Below are 15,072 nucleotides of genomic sequence, written 5' to 3' on the forward strand. Positions count from 1 at the left end.
CGACATGAATTCCTGTTGTCTTTTTCAACTGGTACCTTGTGGATTCTATCGCAGACGCAAGTAAATCACAAAGCTAATGAAGAAACACGGAATAAAACCGTGCATAAGCAGCCGCGTCTATTCGCTGGAATGCACGGTAGCACTTGGCTGCGAACATATTGTACACCGCCGCACATTTCTGGCACCCACCACATAGGACACATTCACGCGGCAGAGACATGCGGTTTTTTCCAGGAATATTCGTGGGTCGCACGATAAATACAGAAGGCATGGACGACAGGAGCGCAGTACGCACACATTCACCACACCAACACGAAAGCAATGCGGGTGACACGGGTGTAACCAGCGCCAACCGAGTGCTTAATCCTCGTAGATTTGATGCTTTCTGACTGAATAAGTTACAACGCGCACGGAAACATCGCACACTGGCCGTGTACCTCCGAGATCATGTCAACAATTTCTAATGCTACCGGTGACGAAAGCAACGAGTCGTTTAAAACGAAGTGACGGCGCAGGTAGCACGGGTCAATGCACGGGCAGTAGCGCAAGGCGTCGTGGGTGGGCATGGATGGGCTTTAAAACAGCTGAAAGTAGGCGGCAAACTTTCCGGAAGGGAGCAAAGACTTGGCTCGCCAGCCTCGACCAGGCACGGCGGACCGCACAAGCCAGTGGAGTTCTGGGCTAGGGGTTTCACCCCCTCGCTTTCCACAGCGTTTTTTTTCTTTTTTACTAAACCTTTTTATAGATATTTCTTCAAATTACAGCCCAGAGAAGGCTTCCATACGCGAATCTCGAAGGCCATCTTTTTACTGCCCGCATGCGGGGGAAGCTCCTGGAAATCGAAAGTACGTCACAGAATTTCTTTCTGCGCTAAACTATAGCGGATAATATAAACTCTGCGACGGTTGTTTATGTATTGCAACATTTATATGCAGTTCGGTGCAACAAGGCACAAAGTGAGTGTGTGCTGGTTATTATTTTAGTCATCGCGGAGGCCAAACAAACTCCCAAGTTCACAGGTGGCGCCACCCACCACCCCAGTTCAAAGTTGTTGCTTATAGTATCCATCCACAAGTCTTGTTCCCTTGTTTACATGTGCTGTCGGTCGTGCGAGTTGCTGCGATGTGTTTGTTTGATCGTGTTTTTGAGTTTGTGTAATGAATTGTGACTTAGTTCGCGTGCACAAAAGTGCCAGAAGATAGCTTGTGTCTCGCTGCATACTCGCGGTATGCGTGGTGCGCCAGGCAAACGTGGACCAACGATTTTCATGCCATGGAGTGCGTTCCCTTTGTCCGTGGTGGTTGTGGAGAGTTCGGTGGACGCCGCAAAGAAATGATGCGTATTATTAGCGTTCCGCAGGTCGTCCACTACGCAACTGCACGTATGCGGGAATAACTTTGCAGCTCCGGCAACTTGGAGGGCGCTTTTCGACCGCATCGTACCATTTAAAAGGTGAGTACAGGCATGCTGTGCTTGCTTCTCGTGTGTGCCTAGAGTGCCTTGCGGGCGCAAGAAATCGAACTCCCACGACGACATTGACTGTGCCGATGCTTGCTGAGCGTTGGTTGACATAATTTGCTTGCGCAAGTTTATTGGCTTAATGCTAAATTTAAAGTCTTGGTGAGCGCTTCCTTCCGATGAGAGGGATTAGGTTCGGCAACAGTCCTCATTTGAGCGAGCTGCCACTTTTCTGCTGAAAATGGATAATAAAGACTCATTTGCCTCTTTACCTATTCTTACTGCAATAACGTTTCCTCTCTTACTTATGCTTCGAGGTTGTAAATGTCTGTCTAAGCGGTTGTTGGTTTGTGAGCAGTTATTGGGAAAAAGTATAAACACCATGCAAGTGATCTTTCGCGCGACAGCGACGCGATGTAGATGGCTGTCGCGCTCGCTCGTTCCCTACAAGTCGTACCCCATGCGAGCGGTCTTGCGCGCGACAGAGACGCGATGTAGATGGCTATCGCGCTAGCTCGTTCCCTACAAGTCGTACCCTATGCGAGCGACGACATTGAGAGCCGTCTCCCCGGTGTGGCCGGTATGAGGGCAGCAAATACGCGCCAAAAGTGTGCATTATTAGTTTAGTTTGCTGTGTTTTACTCAAAGGAGCAGCGTAAAACATTTCTTTAAAGTCTTGCAGTAGGTTCTTAACCTTGCACGTATGAAAATAGTCGTTTGCTTGTTCCGTGCAACAAGCGGTAGTACTCGACTGATGTAGTACATCCAGTTCCGGCTTCGCGCTATTGTCTGTTCGCTCATAGCACTTCTGGGCGACGAATTCTAGATTTCCAGAACCAGGCGACAAAGAACGAGCGATACGTTCGCGCGACGGCCCGTTTTCTCCCTCAAAGCCGTCGCGCGTCGCCGTTGCGCACAGAATATCCCTCATAGGGTTCAGGCAAAAAAATTAAAGCAATTGCGGCTTGCTACTACTACAGCTTACATTTTGAGAGAAGGTGTTTTGACATAACTAGAGATGACAAGGGAAAGTTGCTTAACCGATAGAAAAAAATGAATTGTTACGTAAACAAACATTTGTTTGTAATGTGCTGTAGCTGTAGGTCTTAAAATTTTATTGTCATGAAGAGGTCCCTATTATCACAACATTCATCAGTAACTTTGACCTTGTGCTTTGTTCCCACCCTGCAGTGGTGCAAACATTGTTTTTGTGACTTTTTCTGTGCTCCTTGCATGTGTTCACAATGACTTCGTTAAAGTGCCACTGCTATAAGTTAACACAGAACCTATCTTGCAGTGGCAAGGCCGTGACCAACAACAGTGTCCACGTCAGGGAGGAGCTATGGCTGCAGGAGCACTGTGTGTAATCGGATGGTCTGGTCAGGTATGACTGAAGTGTATGTGTTTGCAAAAGTAGGATCTCGGTATCATTCGTCAATAAGTTTATGGACATATTACTCAGCAGTGCTTACTAAATAGGCTAAATATCTGCTCAACTTTATTCAACTTGCTGCTTATTTGTGTTTGTATACATTATGTACACATTACCTTGTTCACTTTAAAGCTAGATCTAACATGTCTTCAGGCATATTTTTTCTTGCATCAATCACTTCGCTGCGCGTTACATTTTATTTTGCTTAGTACACATTATATCTCCCTCTTGTTATTTTGTTTTATTGATTTGAAACTTTCCTGTGTTATACCTTTTATATCCACTTTTTTTTCGTTTAGGCTACACGCTTGTGCAGTTTCTGCACACGTAAGCATTAAAAGTGTAATGGGCCAAATATGTCACAGGTCTAAGTATGCAGCATGCTTACCATTGTTTAACATTGGTATTACAATTATTGTGAGGGTTACTTGCACGAACAAGACTAATTGAAAAAAGTTGCACAAGACAGTGCACTAGACTTCAACTTACAAGCTTTATTCAGAAAACACGCAATGAGGCCCCACCTTATGCTCAAAAATATCTGCAGACAGATGCATAAAGAAATGTGCCACATGGGAAGAAACCAAATGCACAACAAAGCCAATACCGCCCACCACAACAAGCCATTACAAAGCATTCAGCAGGTTCTTCTCAAGGTACAACAAACACTCCTTTATCAGTGAGTTCCAGTGAAGGAGTGCTTACACATTCATCAACAGCCTTTGAAATGCCAAACACCAAATATTTCCTTATCTAACTGCCTGCCAAACCATCTGAACCCTTGCTTGTTTTGAAAACACAGGTAGCATTTACGAGCACATCTTCGGCAGTGGTCAGCCAAACGGGCAGTGCCTGCTAGAGCGTTTACAGCGTTCCGGTGCTCCCTAAGCCTCTCATTCAAGAACCTGCCCTTTTATCCAATACAGCACTTTCTACAGGGAAGTGAAATCCTGTATACCACCCCCACATTGCAGTTAAAAAAGTGGATGACATGCTCCTTAGTGCATGTACCCTGATTCCCGGCGTTGCTTACCAACCTGCACATTCTTGCGAGCTCTAGTGGTGCTGAAGAAAACACCTACACTGCACTGGTTTGCCACGTTGTTTAGGTGGTGGGACACCCCATGTACAGATGGCACAGCCACAGGGCGCCCACTGGGACGTGCGTTATTGCACCGAGCAGCTGCCAGATCTGTTTTTACCTCTTTAATGAGGCTCCCACTAATTGACACCAAGGTGTTATCGGGATACCCGGCCCTACATAAATGGCTCGCTTGTTGCTGAGCGCTGCAGGAAACCTGGTGCACAAGATTTAACCAGAACAGCTCTCGGGCAGCTAGGAGCTATGCATCCTTTAATATGGAGTATGCCAAACGGTAGTCGAGCAAGGGCTTCTTTTTCCTAAGAGAGTATATATAATAAAGGAAAGTATGATTTAAAATTAAACGAATATCGAATGATTGCAGGCGATCATCTTCTGGCAACTCATGTGTGAACTTGAGTCCTACTGAACACTGTTCGAAAACACCCACAATGTTTTTAACAGCAAAGCCAGCACAACAAGAAAGTCATTGGCACTACCACATTGCCGACTGGATGTGCAGTAACGCATGTCCCAGTGGTAGCCGTGCAGCGCTGCCATACGTACACAGGGTGTCTCACCGCCTAGAAGAAAGGTGGCGAACAAGTTTGGTGTAGGCATTTTTTCAGCACCGCTAACGCTCACAAGAATATGCAAGTTGGTAAACATTGCCGGGCGTCAAGGTACATGCACTAAGGAGCATGTCACCTTCTTTGTTAACTGAAATGTAGTGGTGGTATACTACATTTCACTTCCCTGTGGAAAGTGGTATATTGAACAAACAGGTGCCTGAATGAGTGGCTTGGGGAGTACCGGAACGCTGTAAATGCTCTCACAGGCGCTGGCTACTTGGCTGATCACTGTTAAAGTACCCATAAATGCTCCCCATGTTTTCATAACACACCAGTGCTCAGTCAGTTTGCCAGGCAGTTATATAGGGAAATGTTTGGGGTGTTTTGCATTTCGAAAGCTGCTGATGAATGCATAAGCACTCCATCACTGGTACCAGCTGATAAATAAGTTGTGTCTTCAGAAAAATCTGGTGAATGCTTTGTAATGGCTTCTTGTGGATGCTTATCAGCTTCTATGTGCATTTCGTTATCCCCCTATGTGGCACATTCGTTTATGCATCTGTCTCCACATTAACTGAGCATGCGGTGGCCTGTTTGCGTGTTTCTTCTGAATAAAGCTTGTCAGTTGAAGTCTACCGCTTTGGCTAGTCCGACCTTTATTCCATACACCTTGTTTGTGCTAGTAACTATGTCACAGGAGCTGTGTCAACGCCAACTAGCCCAACCTTCTCCATTAATTTCACAATTATTTCTCAAGTTCCCAGAACAATGGACACGAGCTTGAATTTCTTTAAATGGTACATGAAGGCCAGTATTCACTGTGCTGTAAGTACTACAGCAGTGAGGAGTTTTCTAGTAAGCTTGCTTTCTTTCTCTACATTTTTTTATATTCTTCTTAAGCTATACCCATTCATGCAAGTAGGCATTGTGGCAGAGTCTGTGTCCAGTTGCATCGTTTTCGACTTTGTCTATACTGCATAGACCACATAGTTGGTACATAGTTCAGTCTATTGATGCACTATCATTAAATAAGCATGCAGTTTTGCATATGCAAGATTGCCTGCTCACTATTGCAAAAGCATTTGCTGGTTATTGCTATGTTGCTCATCAAGTGAACTTGATTTCAACAGCACCACACAGAACATCTGCTTGGCAGTGGTGTAATTTTAATAGTGATTATCAGCCAACAAGCTCTCTACAGCTGTCCAGAAATAATTTTATTAGTTTGGGTCTCTCCACATATTTGGTTAGCACAGTGGGCTGTTTTCTATTTATTCTGCTTGGTGCTGTTCAGGTGAGAATATTTTCAACTAGCAAGTACAAAGTGTAATTCTGTCAAATGCCTTTGATTACTAGGCAGATGAATTGAAAGCATTGTACGTAATCCAAAAAGTATTTTTCACAAAATACTAGTGTCATGAACAAGCATCATATGCACTGCAACTCATGGTTTTATGTTGGTATGCAGTTATTTCAAGTTAAGGGTGCTTGTGCATGTATTTGCCACATATTAGCTAATGCTTTAGCTATATGAAACTGCCTATGTTTTGGCTGCTGAAGTCAAACTTGTGGTTGATGAACCTGCTTGTTTTTGCTGTGCACTTGCATTTCTGTTGTTTCTTAAGGGTTGTAGCCATGTGACAACTGATGTATTGCAGCAATGTCAAAGGTAGCTTCCACCCATTATTGCTACAGTGTGCCAACAGACACCTGTCGCCGTATTTGTGCATTTTCTGAGAACCAGCCGTATCCTCTAGGTGAAATTTGTAGTGTCGTTTTGAGTTTGCCAGTGAGTTCATATAACTCTTGAGGACAAAATTTACACAGTGAAGGAAGGGAGACCATACAACATGACCAGTGATGACTGAATTTGACAGAAGGAATAAAATTAACACTGAATGTGTGCTTATATTGTGCACAAGTTCCTTCAGAAGGAAAATGTGAGTTGTAATACAAAGGTGAAAAATCACAATAAACAGTATTTGCGTAAAAAAAGGTGAATAGTCAGACTAATTTCTATCCCATGTCATCTAGAAAGGACGCCTTTTTTCATGCATTCATAATGGAGGCTTGCTCACACGTCTTCTGGTATGCCTCTCTGATTTCTCTTGTCAATTTTTCACCGTGGGTGGAAATAGATAAACTAATTTAATCTGGCCTCAAGCCCTATCACGGCAATGCACGGTCAAGTCAGACGAGCATGCCGGTCTTCTCAGTAAAATGTGGCGATTTCTTTGGTACATATTTAGTTGCTAACATTAGAATGCAGTACACTGCCTCTAACACGCACTAGACATATTTCGTGGTATGTTTAACAAGCGTACTTGCCTGCTCGCTTTTCTCACTTCACTTGTGGATTGTGCTGCATACCTGCCTACTTTATTTTTTCGCTCGAAATATATGTGCATAGCATTCCACAAGCGCATTGAGAAAGGCGTCCAGACAAGGGAGATTTGTATAAATTACCACTAAATGTCTTGTGTCCGTCATTAGTAGTGTAGTCTATGCCTCTGTTCATGTGTATGTTTGGTCAAATGTACAGGGTCGTCAACTCTTGGCACGAACACGACTCAGCGTGACCACGCCCCGCAGAGTGCCAGCGTGCATGGCGCAGGGGGGATGTGGAGCTTCGTGTCATCTGCTAAAGTGCGGGAGCATGCCATGCTTTAGCGGATGACACACGACATGAAGCCCCACCTCTAAGCCCCTGTGCGCCTGCACCGCTTAGCTCCGTTGCACAGCCATGCCATGCGCGCTGGCAATCCGCGGTGTTCAGCCACTCTGCACTATCTTCGTACTAAGAATGGACGGTCTTGTACATGGGGCAGACTGGCCGGTGTATAAGCATGTGCCCAGGAGAGCACCATTATTCACTCAAGGGACAAGCATGCTCATCCCACTTGACAATGCATTGACACAACTGGTGATGTACGCCAGATTTAGATTGTTCATCTCTTTTGTTTACTTAAGGCAACCGATTGATCAACAATATCACTGAGGCATACCATTTAAAAAAGAGGGACATCTGTCAGCCAGTGCTCATTATGATTGCATTACAAAGAGGAATACTCTCTAAATGACACAGAATAGGGATCACTCTGTGCTTATTTGTTCTATTTTTATGCAAGTACTGTTTATCATGATTTTATACATTTGTATTGCAACTTGTGTCCTTTGTTTTAAAAGGTCGCTTGTGCAGTGCAAGGGCACACGCAGTATAAATATTACCTTTAATTTTTGCATCAAAATTAATGTTTAATTGGTAGTTTTCGTGTCTTGTCTTCTTTCTGTCCCTTGTGTCACTCAAAAGGTAAACATTAACGTACAACTTTCTTAATTACTTGCCCGTCAGTGTTGATAAACATGAAATGTTGTTTTCAGCCAGAATATTCTTGCCATTTCTCATTTCCGGTCAGCATAGTGCTAATCCTTTGGCTTTTTATAAAGCGTGCTAATATGTACTTCTGATTAATGCAAAACTTAGTTCTAGTTGGTGGTAGCTGAACTTGGACATCATGACAAGTGCAAACACACACACAAAGAGACACAGTCTGAATGGGCGTTAGACATCAACTGAAGGGCTTAATGACAAAAAGCAGCAACGCACATATTGCGCAAAAACCTACAAAAAGATGTAGAAGGTGCAATTGTCCCTAAAGAGAATTCCGCTGCCGCTGTACTAGCGCTGTACTGTTACAACAAACATTTCAAACCTGGTCGCAGTAAAAGGAGCGTGCACACCGAGTTCTGAAGTTTGAAGTTGTGACGGGACTTGGCGCATTCATCGCTGCAATTTAGTCATGACGAAAATATAACTGCTGAGATCAGTGAGTGGTGCGAGTGGTTTTCAGAGCCCACAAAAGAATTCACTTGTTTTCAACCATGCAAGGGTAATCATACTTTCAAGGCATGTCTCCAGTGTTCTTTAGAACAAGGCCACGTAGTGTGTGATGGTGGTGGATTTTGGAGACTGGCGCGCGTAGGTCTCTAGGTAACATGTGCTGCACTGTTCTCCGTGTGACACTGCAATTTTGGAGGCCTTGACGTCACTCGTTCTTGCACTGTTCTCTGCATGGCGGTGCGCCTATTTGAATCAATTGTTTCGCTTTCTCTGTTAATTTCATTATTGCAAGGTTAGACTGTACGAGATATGAGTGTTTGCTGCCCTTAAAATGGAAAAATTTTATTAGTTTATACCTTTACACAAAAATGAATTTCTTGGTGAGGTTGGGTTTAACCCCAGTTTCTTTTAAAACTTGTTCGAGGGGCAGAAATTGGAAATTATAGAGTTGCATCAGAAATTGACGGACCTAATTAACCTATATCATATTGTTTTATACAAGTGCGTTTTAGTGTTAAGAATACTGCTCAGGAAAAAAAACACTTCATATCTATTGCAGGTACAGATTGGTGTGGGATTTGTGATGCCACTCAACAAGTGGCATTACATATTCAAGTCTGCTTCCGACGGAAAGTGCCCATTAGAGGTGGCATGGCACCTGTGGACACCAGTGCAAGCAGGTGAAAGCAGCCTGATTGGACAGGCCTGCCGAACAATGTGCCGTGCATCTGGGAAGCTTCCGGCAACACCGGAGAAAGTGGCTGCTTTGAAAAGTAAGTCAACAGTCACCTCATTTAGGAAACATAACTGCATATCTGCAAGTTATCTGAATGAGTTAGCGTTACATGATGTATACAGAGCGACAAGAAATGCCAAAGCAAGAATGAGGCAGGTGCCTATATATTATATCTTTTTCTTCTGCTGTATATGCACTTTGTCTCGACACACAATTTAAATGTCTCTGTGCGTATGAAAAGCAGCACAAGATAATTTCGGGATATAGGATTCCTGTGAAAAACCGCCCACAAAAGCTTCCGCCATAATCAGTTTCAATTAAAAACAATCAAGAAAGTCGGGTGGCTACACGAGCGGTTAATTTTGACAGGACCTTAACAGCTTGCATTCACCTGCTGCTCATTGTCTTAACAGAAGTGAACATTTAAGCACCTCATTGACTTTGAAATTTCTAATGTAGACTTTGCATGCGCTATTGTAGCTTTTAACGCTTCAGCTTTCATTTCACTTTTTTGAAATAATGCTTCTCAAGAAAATTGGGTTCCGACACAGCTTGGCAAATTGTATGGTCTAAAAGAAGCTTTTTAAACCACTGCCTTCTTAAGTGTTGACTGTGGTCACCTGATGTGCTGCTTTACAATCTGCAGCCTTCACAGCCATGCAATTTCAAAACACTATTCTCATTATTGGGATGTAAGGTTATAAACAGGGATAAAGTGCCTCAGAAAGGGTAGCCAACGTTTCGTTAGGAAGACCTATCTTCTCAAAGGCTGCCTCGTCATCCTCGGCATGTTAGTTTTAAAGTGTTAGTGGAGTGACGTCACATGCAGTTGTCGGGAGTGGCTGGTTGTAAAGGGAGAGACTTGAAGGAGAATGAGCGCAGTCACTTGATGTCTGTAAGCATGATTCCTAAGACGTAGGAACAATAGTGGGAGTGGGAAGGTGGGGAGAAAAGGAGAAGAGACACCAAGAGGGAAAGCAAGAACAAAAAAAGAAAAAGAAGGGCAAAGGAAGGTGTTGGGGAAGCAAGAGGTTAGGGAGCATTCAGGGGTGTCTTTGGCAGCATGTTCTTGTGGCTTTAAAGGAGCCGGTGAGGCAGTCAGTGCTCGAGTAGCAAAAAGAACCCGAAAAGACATTAGTTGAAAGAATGACTTGAGTAGCATAGCAGCAATGCGTCGGATAATTTAGAAGGAGTTAAGATGGCAGCAAGGAGTCCGGAATGCAGTGCATAGGGCAGCTGGAAGGCAGCGGCATGGTCTTTCTAGGGACGTTAGTCCCAGTAGCTCAACGTACGTGTTGTCACAGCGGTACACAGAAGTGGCGATACCCTGTGTGGCTGAGGCACCGAAGAAGGTATCCTGGCTCCTGGGACTTAGGAGTGTGTTGGTGAGGGTGTTTCGAAAAAATATAATAAAGAACAGACAAATATGGGGGTGAACTGAAACTGGAATAACAAATAAGAGGGTGGCATGAGCAAAAGCGGGCGGAAGCAGATGTACATGGGAAAACATATTTATGCGAACATATTTATGGGGATTCTGCAGACTTCCTATTGCGCTGCACTGACAGGCCCCACACATACCTACGATACATAGACGACATATTCATAATATGGTGACATGGTCAAGACAGCCTAGATAAATATGTAGGATTTCTAAATTCTTTTCACCCAACAATAAAATTCACATCAAAATCCTCAATGGAGCGCATAAACATTCTGGACACAACAATATACATTGACACTGGGACACTAATGACAATGCTGTATGGAAACCTTTGACAAACAACAGTACCTAGAATATACAAGCCACCATCAAGCCACATTGCAAAGAAGGCATCTTTAAAGGCCAAGCACATGGCTACGTCACATGTGTTGAAAACCAAGACTACATAGATAGACTTGATCACCTTAAAGAAACCCTATCAAACGGGAACCACCCAAAGAGTCCCCTTCAGGAAGCCTGCACCAATGCAACCAAACCTGACTGAGCCGAGGTGCTCAAGCCCCACCCTAGGATCACAAAGAACAGCGCCTCTTCTTACTACTAAATTCTCAAACACACTGCCAAACATGAACAACATCCTCAATAAATACTACCCAATTCTCGCCAGCAACCAGAAACAAGATTTTTCCCGCCCTGCCCAGAGTAGTCTTGAGATGCAACACTATAATATTAAGGATATTCCTGTACGTGCCAAACTAAAAACAACAACGAAGTTGGGAACCAGTCCCTGTGGCTGCCCGGGTGCTCTACATGCAAACACATTTAATCTACTACTACAGTAATAAGTACAGCATCAAATTACTCAAACAAGGTAATTTCGAGTTTCATCTGCACATCAAGCAATGTAGTCTACTGTCTCGAATGTGCCACTTGTAGCAAATAATACATAGGTGAGACAGGACAAAAAATTCATAAAAGACTGAACGGTCATCGCGCAGATACAAAACAATTTACCTAAAGCAGTAGCCAGATACAAAACAATTTACCTAAAGCAGTAGCCAGCCACTTCAATGAACATGTCATATGTGACAAAGCAAGGCTCTATAGACTACAAATTTCCGCTCGCCTCGCTAGAGGAAATATATGGAATCATACCTCATACACAAGTTTAAATGCCTACATCCAATGGAAATAAATTTTACACATAGCAACTTAGAAGCTTTAAAAACTTTAAAGCTGTAACTTAAATCGGAAAGCCTCATGTCATCAACCAAGCCACAAAACACATTGTGCCACCACCTAAACTTAATTCTTAACCTCACCTATTCCACCGTTTCTAATTTTTACCTGCTTACTACTCAATTTATTATATTCTTTCATGTTTTAATGTTTATATCAACTGTATGACCCCTTTTCTCATGTACACCTGCCTCCGCCCGCTTTTGCTCATATAACCCTCCTATTTGTTATTCCACTTTCAGTTCCCCCCTTTTGTCTGTTTTCTATCATAATTTTTTAACACCCTCACCACCACAATCCAAAATCCCAGATGTCAGGATACCTTTTTCTGCGCATCAGTCACACAGGGTATCACCAGCTCTATATACCACTGTGACGACACCTGCGTTGAGCTACTGAGGCTGACATCCCTAAAACACCATGCTTCTTCCTGCCAGCTACCACATGCATTGCATCCCAGACTCCTTGTCGCCATCTTAATTTCTTCAACATTACCCGACGCGTTGCTGCTACGCTACTCAAGTCATTCTTTCAACTGATGTCTTTTGGGGTGTTTTTTGTTACTCGCACACTGACCGCCTGACCAGTTCTAAAACGGCAGAAACATGCCGCCAATGACACTCCTGAATGCTCCCTAACCCCTCACTTCCTTAACACGCTCCCATGCCCGTCTTTTTCTTGTCTTTCTTTTTTTGCCTCTTGGCATGTCTTTTTTTTCTCCTTTACTTTCGTTTCTTTTCTCGCCGCCTTCCTATCCTCACGGTCTTGTGCCCTCGTCTTAGGAACCATGCTTGCAGACGTCAGACGACAGCGCGCATTCTCTTTAATGTCTCTCCCTTTACAACCAGCTGCCACTGACAACAACTGCACATGACCTCACCCTACTAGTCCTTTAAATCTAACATCCCAAGGCTGACCAGGCCACTTTTGACGAAGATAGCTCCTATCGAAACGTTGGCCAGCCTTTCTGACGCACCTCATCCGTGTTTATAACCTTCATACCACAGTGTGCTATTCCATCTGTCAGCCGCTTTCTTGATTTTAGATGTTCTGATTATTGAAGTTTGTAAGACATGGCCTATCAGCACTTTCGGCATACTTTCAGTGATCTAATTTTATTTAAGCATAAGAATGAGGAAAGAACTGCTACACAAAGAAAGCACCTCGTACATTATTCGCATGTACGCTCTGATCTGCATAGCTGATCTTGTTCTACGCAAAGCATCCTAAAATTTTCATGCCTCTCTTCGGTGCCAAGAAAAGCAAAGTGCTGGGCATCATGCGGAATTCCAGCGATTTCCGCCAGCCTGGATTAGAAAGGACTGTATAGTGTGGCTGTAACTGGCATTCTTCTGCCAAGATTCAATTGTTTTATGGATCAAAGTACCAGGTACTCTTGTAGTTGCATCAACACTCTGCCGAAGATTTCATTTCCTACAGAAATATGCTTTTTTTTAAACAGACGAGCATGAAAGATTGCTCTGTATTACGTTAAGATGCTTCTTTAGGCTTTTTTACATTGAAGATGTAGGTTAGCTTAGCAAAGTAGCAATATGGAGATTGAAAAGTAGAAAAAAATGGCAGATCCCATGCCCTGTGAGAATCGATGTACACGTAGCACACATTGTTTGCATTGATTGGCAATAATTAACGGTGATGTTAGTAGCAAGTTTGTAATTTTTTCAGCGTTTAGTCCAATACGAAAGTGGCGAGTTGATGTTAAGCTTTACCTTGCATGCACCACTTCTGTTTGTCTGCATAGTCCGCAGAACACACAGAGAGATGTGTTTGCTTGAGGTGTTGTTGCGAGTCATTGTTCACAATCTCTGAGAGGGAATTGAGCGTTGTCATTGCCTCACATGGCGCAGCGCATCATGGCAGAAATATTAAACTTTAATTGAATTATGAGGCTGTGCATACTTCAATTAGGTATTGTAATTGTATGTATACATAAGTTCGCAGTCTGCACTACATTTCACTGCATAGCGAAGACGCTCCTGTTCTGTGTGACACTTCTTTCAAGTCTGGGTGTCCTCGACATCGAGTGCACGCCTTGCTGGCGCGTGTTAATGGGCTCCTTCTACATACATGGCCAACGCACTGTTGAGATTCCAGCTCAAAGTGCTCTCTTCAGACTAAGGACGATTCTAATGTTTACACTATCACAGCCCAGCATCTGCATTTTTCTCGCATAGAAATTAAAACCAGCACAGTACGTGCAATACACCCTAACGGTGAAATGCTGGGGCAGCAGCGCCGGTCAGGATGTGCAGAGGTGAGCGCCATCTGGTAATGTTGCAAGAAATCCAACGGCATGCATGAGAAGACCATAGCAGCTGCAGCGCCCGTAATGTTGGGAGAAGAGGCAAAAAAAGCTTCACTTTAAAACATTAGTTGCCATCATTTGCAGCTAAATAAAGCTTGCAAGCCAGCCATTATACAGCTTTTACATGAAATCTTTTATGCCTATATGGCAAATGCTAAAGTTACGACTTCCTCACCAACCGCATGAGCAACAAGTAAAGCTAACAAATGATAGAGTGGACAAACCAGACAGCTTGCACCTTGCAGCTCTCCTGCATGCGTTAGAGACAGTGTAGCCAAATTGTGCTTCTCCGAATTTGACAGGAATTTGGGTGGTCGAAGAGCAGACAAATTATGCAAAATCAGAAGCCAAATATCCACCCCATGAGGCTTTGAGTACAGCTCCCATGTGTATAAATTTTGCAGTTAAGCCAACCTCCAGATGAGAAGAGGCGTGGCTTTGGCAAAAAACATACAAAAATTCCATGTAAATCTGCAAAACAATGTGATGCATGTGTGTGCATTCTCACTGCAAATAAACCTGTGCCTGCTTGCGCGCTGGGTAGCATGTTTGTGTGTGACATTTGCTGTATTTTGTTATCTGAAACTTTTTTGAAGTGATAAGAGCATATTTTCTTCATTCACTTATTTCTGGAAATCATTGGAAAAACAATTTACTTATATATTTATTGCACTCTCCTTTTAGACTGCCTGGAGAAATACATAAGTGACCATCCAATGATGCCACCTACACCACATCCAGAGAACCACCTTGCTTCCCTGCGAAAGCACCTTTGGAGCTTTCTTTTACACAAGCAGGACGCCAGGGCAAGCGAGTGGAAAAGTAAATACAGTACAAGTCCAGTGATGCTTTTTCAATAAAGTGTGATGGTATGCTACGTAGTATGGTGCTTTACAGATTGATTCGTTATGGCATGAAAATAGCCGCATCTTGGCAACATGTA

General features: G+C 43.5%; 1 protein-coding gene and 1 long non-coding RNA gene across 8 annotated transcripts in view; both read left to right on the forward strand.

Moving 5' to 3' along the window:
* LOC139061306 (calcium-activated chloride channel regulator 1-like) overlaps positions 1-15,072 on the forward strand; it is a 210,257-nt gene that overhangs the window by 156,265 nt on the left and 38,920 nt on the right. The gene's annotated exons all lie outside the window — the stretch shown is intronic.
* Positions 1,166-14,985, forward strand: LOC139046987 (uncharacterized). Its single transcript, XR_011507026.1, has 4 exons — positions 1,166-1,452; positions 2,756-2,842; positions 8,944-9,157; positions 14,814-14,985. It is a non-coding gene; the product is annotated as an uncharacterized lncRNA (long non-coding RNA).

The sequence above is a fragment of the Dermacentor albipictus genome, chromosome 6 (genome assembly GCF_038994185.2).
Source record: "Dermacentor albipictus isolate Rhodes 1998 colony chromosome 6, USDA_Dalb.pri_finalv2, whole genome shotgun sequence".
Lineage (NCBI taxonomy): Eukaryota > Metazoa > Arthropoda > Arachnida > Ixodida > Ixodidae > Dermacentor > Dermacentor albipictus.